General features: G+C 44.2%; 1 protein-coding gene across 3 annotated transcripts in view; it reads right to left on the minus strand.

The window, feature by feature from the left end:
- The window catches only part of LOC144671341 (uncharacterized), a 318,999-nt gene that overhangs the window by 105,092 nt on the left and 201,764 nt on the right, over positions 1-12,143 (minus strand). The window lies entirely within an intron of this gene.

Genomic DNA, 12,143 nt, shown 5'->3' on the forward strand with positions numbered 1-12,143 from the left:
ATGGCACTATGGGACTAACAATGATCAGAAAATCTGGGTTTCAATGGACTGTGGAGAGAGTGGGGAAAATGAAAGGGCATCACAAGCCCCAGCTGTACCTACTGACACGCCCCTGCTCAAACTCAATACCCATACACAAAGACTTTCCAGCAGGAGCTGAGAAATGGCAAACAGGAAACGGGGTCCCAGGCTACCTTGTTTTCCTCTTTAAAACAGGAACATGGAGGCTAGTTATCACCCCAACTCAGAGGGCCCACTCAACCACTTGCATTTATACAGTGCCTTTAACATAGTAAAGGCCCTTCAGAGGAGAGTTAGCAAACAAAGTTTGACACCAAACCACATAAGGAGATATTAGGACTGGTGACCAAAAGCTTAGGCAGGTTCTGAGGTGTGTCTTAAAGGGAGAAAGTGAAGTAGGGGTGGGGAGGATTAGGGAGTGAAATCCAAAAGGTTAGCACAAAGCAGAGAAGAATTCTGGAATAATTCTGCTCTGTGTGACTCCGAATCATACCCCATGCTGTAACACACATGGGTCTTGCACAGCTACTTTTTAAGATTCAAATTACGAAATTAAAGTCAACATATAGAATGAACTCAAATTTTCCTGGAACCATAATGTGCATTCATGTAACAGGAAGCAGCTAGTTTCACTGTCATATTAACTCCATCACAAAAATATATTTATTAACTACATGTTTCTGCTAACTAAATACTGACTTATTTTTTGAACAAACCTGCAGTATTGAAGTTTAACATTCGGCTATTCTGTTATTCTATAATATAAACACCCCAAACCCCTAGATGAGATTCCAACCTGCAAGTCACTCCTGACTATCTGCTATACTACATATAAGCACCCAAATCTCTCGATTAGATTCCGGAACGTAATTCACTCCCAAGTATCAATCTTTTTAAATGTAAGCCTCCCGAATCCCTCAATTAGATTCCAGTCTGTAACTTACTCCCAGGCATCTATTATTCTATATATAAACCCCCGAACAATTTGATTAGATTCCAGCCTGTAACTCACTCCCAGTTACCTGTTATATAAACCTCCCCACCACCACACCCCCACCATCCAGCCGACCCCTTGATTAGAAACCAGCCTGTAACTCACTCCCAGGTATCTGTTAATCTATATACTAACCACACAAACCCCTCGATTAGACTCCACAATGTCATTTAATCACAAGTATTAGTTATTCTATACATAAACCCCTGAACCCTTCAGTTAGATTCAAGCCTGTAACTCAGTCTCAGCTTTTCTGTTATTCTATACATAAAACCCTCGGACCCCTTGATTAGGTTCCAGCTTTTAACTCACTTCTGGATATCTGTTATTCTACATACAAACCCCACGAACTCCCGATTACATTACAGATATGGGGAGAATTTTCTCCCTGTTGGGGGTGCTGAGCGGAAGCGGGCGTGTGCCGCTATTTTACGTGGGCGGGCCAATTAAGGCCCACCCAGCGTGACGCGCACCTGGAAAGCGCTGCGCGTTCCCAGTGCGGGCGGTGGGGAGAGTACGCTGAGTCAAGGCCTGAGTTCTTCTGTGCAAGCGCACGAAAGAACACAGAAATCTCCCTGAGGCACAGAGCGGCCTCAGGGAGGTTAGTTTGATTTTGAAAAATTTTAAGAAGGAGAAAAGAACATTTTTAAGACATGTCCCCTCATGTGACAGACAGTGTCACATGAGCTGGGACATGTCAATGAATTTCATCAAAAAGTTTTCTTAAACTTTAAAAACCTTCATGAAACCTCATCCCGTCCGTGGATGAGGTTTCATGATAAATGCGAAGGCCACCTGGGCTCTTCGCCTGCCCCCCGCCAACCTTAAGGCTGGATGGGCAGCTCAGTTAAGACTTTAACTAGTTTTTAAATGTCCTTAATAGGCCTTTGACAGTTCGGCGGGCAGACAGTCACCTCCGCTGCGCGCCCGTCAAACTGAAGATCTGAATGACGCGCGGTGACGTCGGGACGCATGCCCGATATCACCGCGTGTCTTTTTACACGTCGGCAAGCAGGGCCCGCCCCCCACACGCCGACCCGAAGATTGTGGCCTATCACTCACTCCCGGGTAACTGTCATCCTGGCCCAGAGTTTGATCTGCAAGTCGGCTGTGCAGAGTTGAGAGAGTTCCCGACCTTTAAAAATAGCTGCCCGGATGTGAGATTTTCAGTCTGTTGTGGGTGTACGGGATTAGAAGTCGGGGTGGATGACTCTGGAAGGTCAGAGGAGGCTCCGGTGTGCAGAGGTGGGCTGAGAGGAAAGCCTGTCTCAGTGACCCGGCACAGTGTGCAAAACTCTTAAAAAAGGAATAAAACATGAAACATCCCTCCAACCCCCACACACTCCCCATGTCCCTTCCATGCCAACTCATCCCACCTCATGCCCTGTACCCACCTCATAACCCCTCATGCTTTCCACGCCAGCCTATCCAATTCCAACCACTCCAATGGCCCTTTATAGTCCCTGTGCCAACTTAGTGTCAACTCATGCCAGCCCATGACACCCACCCAGCACCCTTTGCCCTTACACCTATCATGCCAACTCACTAAAGTATCTACTCTGGGTAGACCTCAGGATCCAAGCAGAGAAGAGATAAAATAAAGTTCTGTAAAATAAAATTCTAAGGGCAGAAATTTCCCCTGTCAGGGGGGGTGTGCGGGGGCGGGTACAAACCCGATCGGTGCCCCCAATTGGGGCTGCGCCGCCATTTTATGTGGGCAGGCCAACGAAGGCCCGCCCAGCGTGACGCACACCCGGAAGCGCTGAGCGCTCCCTGTGCGGGTGGGGGGTGGATTCCCTGAGCCGGGGCCTGCACTCTTTCACGCACTCCCTGAGGCAGATTACTTTCATTTATGAAACATTGAAGAAGGGTAAAAAGAAATTTAAGGACATGTCCCCCCCCAATGTGAAGCTGTCACATGAGCTGGGAGAGTCCATTAATTTTTTCAAAAATTTTTATTTAATTAATAAACCCTTCATGAAACCTCATCCCGCCCGTGGATGAGGTTTCATGAAAAATGTGAAGGCCGCCTGGGCTCTTCGCCTGCCCCCCCGACAACCTTAAGGCTGGACGGGCAGCATTTTTAATTACTTTCCTAATGGCCTTAATAGGCCTTTGACAGTTTGGCGGGTGTACAGCCAAGTCGGCTGCCCACCCACCGAGGTGACAATCTAAATGATGCGCGGTGACGTCGGGACACATGCCCACCGTCACTGCGCGTCATTTTATGTGTCGGCGAGCAGGCCCCGCCGCTCAACCACATCAACCCGAAAATTCTTCCCTAAGAGTCTATTGCAGATGACACTCTAATTGAGAAAAAAATTCATTCAAGTGCACAATCCCTTTTAACAACAAACATTGGAATTCATAGTCCCACTTCAAAGAATCTATAGCCATTTGTAACTGTGAAATGGCAAGCACCTTACTGTGATAATGGATGGTTGTGAAATTAGTCATGCAGCAGTAACCCAGTAATCGAAGCCCTCAGCTTATGTCAACAGTCAGAGTGAAATAGCAAGCAATGATTTTTTTTTAAACACTCCAGGCATTTCTTCCAAAGATTTAAAGGGCAGGACATTCAAATGCCTTGACAGCTTACAGCTCCCTTTGACAGGTCCTCTTGACAGATCCTCTTGACACTTTTGACAGGTGCTTTTGACAGTTTTGGCAGTTGAGTTTTACAGATCTGTTGACAGTTTTGACAGTTATGAGTTTATGCACTTTTTATGCCTACTTTTAACAATTCCAAAGGGCACCTGACCTCTCCCAAAGATGTTCCGGGACCAGATTCAAGGGGCACCTTACCTCTCCAAAGGGGTACCCTGGCTATCCGAACGAATCCACAAAGTTCAGACCTGCCCTTACCAGGTCTAATCTGCACACTTCAGGTTTCACAATCCAAGGCTACCAAAAATCCCACTCCAGTGGAGGTGACTGATTATTTAAATGGCCAGCTGCCTCTGTAAAATGCACTTGTGCAAAACATGCCCCACCCTCATTTCCACCACATGAACATGGGGATTGCCGTGTTTAGGGCGGGACTTACAATATTCGGCCGCTTCTGCCATTTTCACCATGACAGAGAGGCTGTCCATCGTGGCTAAAATCTGGGCCTCTATATAAACCACCTGAACCATTTGATTAGATTCCAGCCTGTAACGCACTCCCAGATATCTGTTAAATAAATCCACCCCCACACACCCCAGAACCCTCAATTAGACTCCAGCCTATAACCCACTCCTGGGTATTGGTATTCTGTATACAAATCCCACGAGCCCCTCGATTGATTACAGACTATAACTTACTCCCGGGTATATGCTATTCTATATATAAACCCCCTGATCCATTCGATTAATTCCAGCCTGTAACTCATTTCCAGATATCCGTTATTCCAGATATAAACCCCTCCCGATTAGATTCCACCCTGTAACTCACGCCTAGGTATCCACTATTCTAGGCATTAAGCACCTGAACCCCTCAATTATATTCCAGCTTGCAATTCACTCGTGGATGTCTGTTATTCTATATACAAGCCACCTGAACTCCTCGCTTAGGTTCTAGCCTGTAACTCACTCCTGGGTATCTGTTATTCTATATACAAACCCCACCAGCTCCTTGGTCAGATGCCAGCCTGTAACTCACTCCCGGGTGACTATTATGCTATATTATTTATGTCCGATGAATCTTTGTTCCATTTATTTTCCAATCTGAAATACTAAATGCCCTCATTAGCAAAACTCGCTGCCGACACACAAACCAAACGCTACCACCAACTTCCTCGTCTGAACAAACCGGAAATCTTTCAGAAAGTTCTTCTTGATCACACTGTATCTAATTGCTTCAAATATTACAGCTGCGGAATTGTGTCGAGCCCTTTCCCTGACAGACGCTTTCTTTTCTATTTTTTTTTCCGCTGTTAAGAATCTTCGCTCTGCGACGTTTCTCGGAGTCAGTCATTCATAGTTTACCTTGTGCTTTGATCTGAAAAGATCTTTCATCAGACTCCATGTCATCTGCTAGAGGCTTGACAAAAGCTTCCGTGAAGGGGGGATATATAAAAAAAAAAGGCCCTTTAACAGGGCAAAGTAATCCTTCGTCTGTTGCCATGGCAGCAGACATCTTTTGCTTCCATTCAGCGAGTGGCCAAGGCCCTGCTGCTGCACTATGAACCAGATCCCGTGCGTTGATTAAATTAGTTTCCTCAGAAGTAAAAGTGTTAATTAAAGTATTAGTCTGGGCTGATTGATTCCTCAGAGCGAGGACTTTGAGACCCCCGTGTAATCTTTGACATGGTCACAAAACCCCAGGTTATTTGTTCTTTGTTATCAATTCAAATTAGTGCTAATAAATGTGTGAAAGTGGTTAAGTCAAGGCATGGTGGAACACAAATCCCTTCCCAGGTTCTTTGATATTTTTCTGCTAATATATTTGCCTAATTCCTTATCTTTCACTTCCTGGAGATCAAAATTTGTTGGAAGGCGGTTCTAGATGATTCATAAACGCAAAACATCAACACAGTATCCTAGTTCTAATTATATGGCCCTCCAGGGCATCAACTCTGCACCGCCATTACCATGTTTAGCACAATCTTATAATTTAAAATGACTTCACAACATCCTGCCAGTTTTAATCATTTTCCTTTCCTTCCCTCCTCTCCTGAAGGCATTGACTCTTGGCCGGGCTATGATTCGCAGGCATCAGCCATCTCTGATACTTTGAACTTGTGTGTGAATCTTAGCAGGCTGTTTGACTGCTGGGGCATCACAATTAAGTTTCATCCCCAATCGCTGCCTTGGTTGGCAGGAAATGACGCGGTGGCATTAACAGCACGTTTACTTCTTTGTGAAATGTGATCGAAATGCACCATTTGCAACTCAAGATGCAAATCAGCGAGACAGTTTGAACGCATATTGACTAAAAATCCAATTAAAAAAAGAAATTCATTAAAGGAGAGCTCGCATTTATAAAGCACCTTTCAGCACATGCAAAAATGCTTCACATCCAGTGAAGTACTTCTGAAGTACCGCTGTAACGTAAGAAACTTGGCAGCCAATTTTTGCACATCAAGGTCCCACAAACAGAAAGGATATTTTAATGATATTAGTTGAGGGATAAATATTGGTCAGGACACTGGGGAGAACACCCCTGTATTTCTCTGAACAGTGCCATATTTACATCCACCTGAAAGGGCAGACAGAGCTTTGGGTTTAACATCTCTTCCGAAAGACAGGACCTCTGACAGTACAGCACTACTTCAGTACTGCACTAAAGTGTCAGCCTGGATTTTGTGCTCTGGTGTGAGACCTGAACCCACAAACTGCTTGCCCAGGGGTGAGAATGCTACCCAGTGAGCCACAGCTAAGACCAAGGCCGGGATTTTCCGGCCCTGTCATGGTGGGAACGACCGCCGGAGATGTGGTGACCCAGCCAAAAGTCCACTGAGTTTCGGCGGGGCCAGACAATCCCTGCGGCAGGTGGGGCTGGAAAATCCCACCCCAAATCCATACACATAACATTCGATCAGCAATATTTCAGACAACCAAATAGAGGAGCTAAAGAAGTATTTTTACAGTTAAGTAACTCTTTGCGATTAAGGTTTTCAGAACACGATTTCCATGAGTAAAGCAGAATGTTATTAGTTCCTTCTGCTGAAGAATTATCTCAGAGTGTTAGGTTCGATTGGTCTACGTGGTGAATATTTAAGCATTAGGCATGCAGAACCTTCATTGAAATTCTTCTAGAGTGCCACTCCTGAGAGGGAAGTTGAGCATGGCAGGACATCTGCATTTAAATAAAACCAATCAAGGATTTGTTGTTCAAAATTTGAAAAAAAACTATTGAGGCTCGGGCGGGGGTGGGGGGGAGGTGCAACCAACTGAAAATTTCAGAACAGAGAACAAAGGCTCTGAAGAAGAGTCATACGGACTCGAAACGTTAACTCTGTTTCTCTCTCCACAGATGCTGCCAGACCTGCTGAGTTTTTCCAGCATTTTTCTGTTTTTGTTTCAGATTTCCAGCATCCGCAGTATTTTGCTTTTATATCGATATATTTCTGTTAGACAAGGGGCTATGGATCCAAGGCAGGTCGATGCAGTTAAGATACAGATCAGCCATGATCTAATTGAAAGGTGGAACAAGTTTGAGGGGGTGGAGGATGATTTCCTTTCCTCTGGTGAGCGCAAGTGACTCAACAAGGAGACAAATAGGAAGAAGAAGGTAAAAAACATGCCCTCTTTATAGATACAGATAATGTATAGAGAATATCTTCTTTCACCCTCTCAATTACAGTCGCTCTCAGAACAGCCTCTGACCCATGCTGGACCACAGGTGCCGTCTTGTAACATAGAGCGACATTTTCTGGTCCCTCCTGCTGGTGGGGTCTTCCAGTCTCGCCGAAGTCAACGGAGATTTGAATGGCTCACCGCATCCACCACAGGGGGACCCGCCGCAGGGGGACCGGAAAATCCCGGCTGTGGTCTTTATTTATCATCCTGGATGTTCAATGTCAGGAGGTTATTTAGCAATGGGAATCCAGACCAGTCTTCGTTCAAGTACAGGGGCCACGAGAAAGTGATCGAGTCCAACTGCGGCAATGGATCATTCCCCTCTACCTGTGCACACTAAACCACTGCCAACCCAAAACTGAAACCGGGACCTTCTAGGTCTCTGCAGTTCAGTACAAAACCACCTGATGCAGTTATCAACTGAGCCATTTTGGTGCGAACTTTATTTCTAAATAATAAGTTTTAATGTGAGCCTTATATCTCTGCGCATTTGTTTGTTTGTTCTTAGGACGTGGGCATCACTGGCAAGGCCAGCACTTATTGCCCTTGAACTGAGTGGCAGTTAAGAGTCAATTACATTACTGTGGGCCTGGAATCACATGTAGGCCAGACAGGGTAAGGACAGCAGATTTCCTTCCCTAAAGGACATTAGTGAACCAGATGGGTTTTTACAACAATCGGTGATAGTTTCATGATCACGATTACTGAGGCTAGCTGTTAATTCCAGATTTTATTAATTGAATTTAAATCCCACCAGTTTCCATGGTGGGATTTGAACAATCCTCATAAACCTGGGTCGCTGGATTATTACTGAAGAAGAGTCATAGAGACTCGAAATGTTAACTCTGTCTTTCTCTCCACTGCTGAATTTTTCCAGCATTTCCTGTTTTTGTTTCAGATTTCCAGCATCTGCAGTATTTTGCTTTTATCTCTGGATTACTTAGTCCACTGGCAATGCCACTATGCCACCGTTTCCCCCTATTCAAAAATAGTTAAGCTTGATCTCCCACACCGTCATTGTCAGGGTATAAAAAGAATGACTTGCATTTTTATAACGCCTTTCACCACCATCAGAGCCAATAAAGTACTCTTGAATCGTAGTCACTGTTAAAATGTAGCAACCACAACAGTCCAGCAAACTCCCACAAACAGCAATGTGACAATGGCCAGGTAATCTGCTTTTGTGATGGTATTGGCCAGGTTACCAGGTTAATCCCCTGCTCTTCTTCATGCTTTGTTATCTGTGAAGGCTGGCGGAGCCTTGGTTTAATGTCTCATCTGAAAGACAGCACCTCCAACATTGTAGCACTCCCTCAGAGGACTCTATTTTAGCATCAGCCTGGATTGTTGCGCTCAAATCACAACCTTGTGACTCAGAGGTGTAAGTGTTGCCAACTGAGCCACAGCTGACACATTCAAATTATCTCTAATTTACATAAGGTGCACAAATAGTAAGAAAAACGACTTGAAGGGACCCAAAAATAAGCCTGTATCAAATCCCACAATGCATGTGAAGGTCATTGTTCAGGTACAAATTTGACAAATACCTGTAAAATCATTAAATATCAAGAGGAAGACAGGGGTTTCACAAACAGGGGATTCGTTCTATTGACACCAATTTTGAAACTGCTATCAGTAAGAGAACAAGGATTCCCTCTGCTGGCTTCATCAGAGAACGAGCCCGAATTATCAGAGCCGCCATTTATCAACACGGCTGACAAGAGGCCTCAAGAATATTCCATGGAAACCATGGCAACTGCCTCTTGCCAAGACCTATTCTAATCAGGAATCTGATCTTCTGAAGAAAGAAAAATGAATGAAACCTCCGTGGGGTCAGTTAAAAGAAAAGCAGAATGATTTTCCTCACATTGAACTAAGTGACATCACTCTGCGATCTATAATGCTCCTCTAAATGCTTACAAGGGCCTTGGGTGATGCTTTGAAACCACAAAATTAAAGTTGATAGTTAGTGAATCTGACAATTTCATTTTTCCAACTGATGATTCCCAGAAGGTCGTAGTTTAATATATTTTACCCAATTTTACTTTTAAAGGCAACATCTAAAATGATTCTCGACTGCCAGTCAATCAGTGTTTACTGGGTGTAAGATACCCATCGCTTTATCAACCAGGCCCCTTATGCACTCATGAACCAGATGGCTAAAAGGGACAGATTTTTGTTAAGAGGAAAAAGGTCAGTCACTTTCACCTCTGATCTCTCACACTCCAGAGTGGTGATGCTCTTGGTCTATGTATGGTAGGAGTGGGGTTACCAACTCTCCAGGATTGTCCTGGAGTCTCCAGGAATTAAGAGATTAATCTCCAGGACACTGTGGCAAGCAAAGCCCAGGACAAAATCGTTAGGGCATTAAAGAGAAACTGTACATTGTTTAAATTTTCTTTGAGTACTTTAATTTATTGCTTGTAAAAGTATTGGGGTCTGGGAAAAATTGGCTGTTGGACTGACAGTCGAGAATCATCCAACCAGGTAACAGAGTCTGTTGACTTTACACTTGGTATGGGAAGGTGGTGGTATGTTGTAAGAATGGGTGGCCAATGGCAGGAATGGGGTGGGGATTGGGGATGAGGGATCATGTGTTAAAATTTCCAGGACTACATCCAACCAGAGTTGCCAATCCTAGTTAGGAAGAGGCATCCAAATACTGCTCATACCAAGACACGACAATGCTCTGTTTGAAAGCAATTCACTGACACAGAATCCAGCAACAATTTATCATCCGAGTGAAACAGGTGTTTGTACCAGGCTTTCTGTTAGAGGAATGGGAGGGGAAAATGTTCCAACTACCTGTATTATTATGGACAGGATGGGAGTTTAACTTCAACAGCACTAACTTCTCTTCTCACCACCCGTCAGTAAACAGAAAGGTGTTTTGATTTGTTTCCCTCTTTATAAGCGGTGACGTATTTCCTCAACCCCTCAGTTTTGGTGTGATCCAGATTTCTATTAATAACCCCACAGCAAACTCAAGATAGGATGAACTAAATCAAAAGGGTTAGTTTATTTGCACAGACTCAAAACGCAGAAGGAGAGTTGCAACGTCGCCTCCACATTCAGAGTAAAAACAGGGAGAGAGAAAAGAAAGATTTACAGAGCAGAAACCACAGGAGAAAATAAATATTGTTTCACATGGGTTCCAGAATCAAGTCCAATGAGATATTCCTTCACAATCGTTAGGGGGTTGAAAACCAATGCTGAATAATTCACTTTTCTGGTGGTGTTGACTTCATACGATGAGATAGGCACACATAGATTAATCAGTTTGCAGACAATGGTACAGACTTTCAGCAGAAACAGGGGAGATGGGGCCAGGTGTCCAACCTGGGCCAGAGCTCCTTCAGTTTGGTCTGCTGGTCAGATGTTAAATAGCAGACTGAGCTATTCAGTTTGTTCAACAAGCCAGAGGCCTAGGTCATGTGACTTCACCTCTCCATGATGTCTTCAACAAAGGATGTTTATCAGTGCTTGGAAATTGGCTTTGTGTTGCAGGGCTGATAATGTCTCAGCCATTATGGGTTAAGAGGAATGTTTGGGAGGCCATTGTCTTAGTAGACATTCCATCTCCACTGGCCAGTCTGGGTTATCAAATGCAGATGGCCTTTGTATAGCTCTCTATGAAGTTGGGCTGTACAGTACACAGGGGGTCGTTAGTGGCTCCTCAGAGATAATGTGGTGTGAGTTTTTCCTAAAATTGCCAAGTGACTTCTTTTGTTCAGGGGTCAGAGGCAGACACAGTTTCAGCCATTTTAAAGCTCTTTGTTCAGTTTTTTAAATTTTAGAAATAGCGATGAGCATACCTATATTCTTTATAAAAATATACCGTGTGAGGTCTTAGTCCCTCAGAGTGCAAAGAAAATTCAATTATGTTTTATTGAGAAACAGTCGAGGCTTAATGTGCCAAGGTGGGAAAGTATTGGAGTGAAGATAAGACAGATAGACGCGCCAGATACATCACTTCTTCCTTAACAGCTCTGCACAAAGTACATTTATGGTTGAAAACCCTATTCCCTCATCATGGAGGCTCATTTCACACCACCTTCACTCTGCTGGCAGCTCTGGCTCAGTGGGTGTCACTCCCACCTGACTCAGAAAGTTGTGCATCCAAGTACCATTCCAGAGACTTGAGCATAAAATCCAGGCTGAGATTCCCAGTGCAGTAATGAGGGAGTGCCACATTGCTGGAGATGCCGTCTTTCAGACAAGCAAGTTAAATCAAGGTCCCGTTTTCTCTCTCATTTGAGCTTAAAAAAAATACGACGACACTATTCCGAAAAGCAGCGTGGCATTTCTCGCTAGGGTGACATGTCGAATATTCATTCATCAGTCAACATCACCAGAACGGGCTATCTGGTCCATTATCACATTACTATTTGAGAGAGCTTGCTGTGTGCAAATTGGCTGCTGCATTTCCTACAACAGTGGCTACACTTCAAAAGTACTTCATTGGCTGTAAAGCACTTTGAGACCTCCCGTATTCATTAAAGGCGCTATAAAAACTACAAGTTATTTTTAAAAAAGACTTAAAGAACAGGCTTGTCAAATACTTTCCCCTCAGGGCAGTGGGCTGGCAAATTTCCATTGTAGAGGGTGTCAGCAATTTATTTGTGTCAAGCTTGAGAGAATCTTCAGAGAATCCAAGAATATTACAGCACAAAAAGGAGGCTGTTTGTGCTTGTCCCGGCTCTTTTGAAAGAGCTATCGGATTAGTCCCACTTCCCTGCTCTTTTCCCCATAGCACTGCAAATTTCTCCTTTTCAAGTATTTATCCAATTCACTTTTGAAAGTCGCTATTGAATCTGCTTCCACCGCTCTTTCAGATTGTAATA

The sequence above is a fragment of the Cetorhinus maximus genome, chromosome 2 (genome assembly GCF_964194155.1).
Source record: "Cetorhinus maximus chromosome 2, sCetMax3.hap1.1, whole genome shotgun sequence".
NCBI classification, from domain to species: domain Eukaryota; kingdom Metazoa; phylum Chordata; class Chondrichthyes; order Lamniformes; family Cetorhinidae; genus Cetorhinus; species Cetorhinus maximus.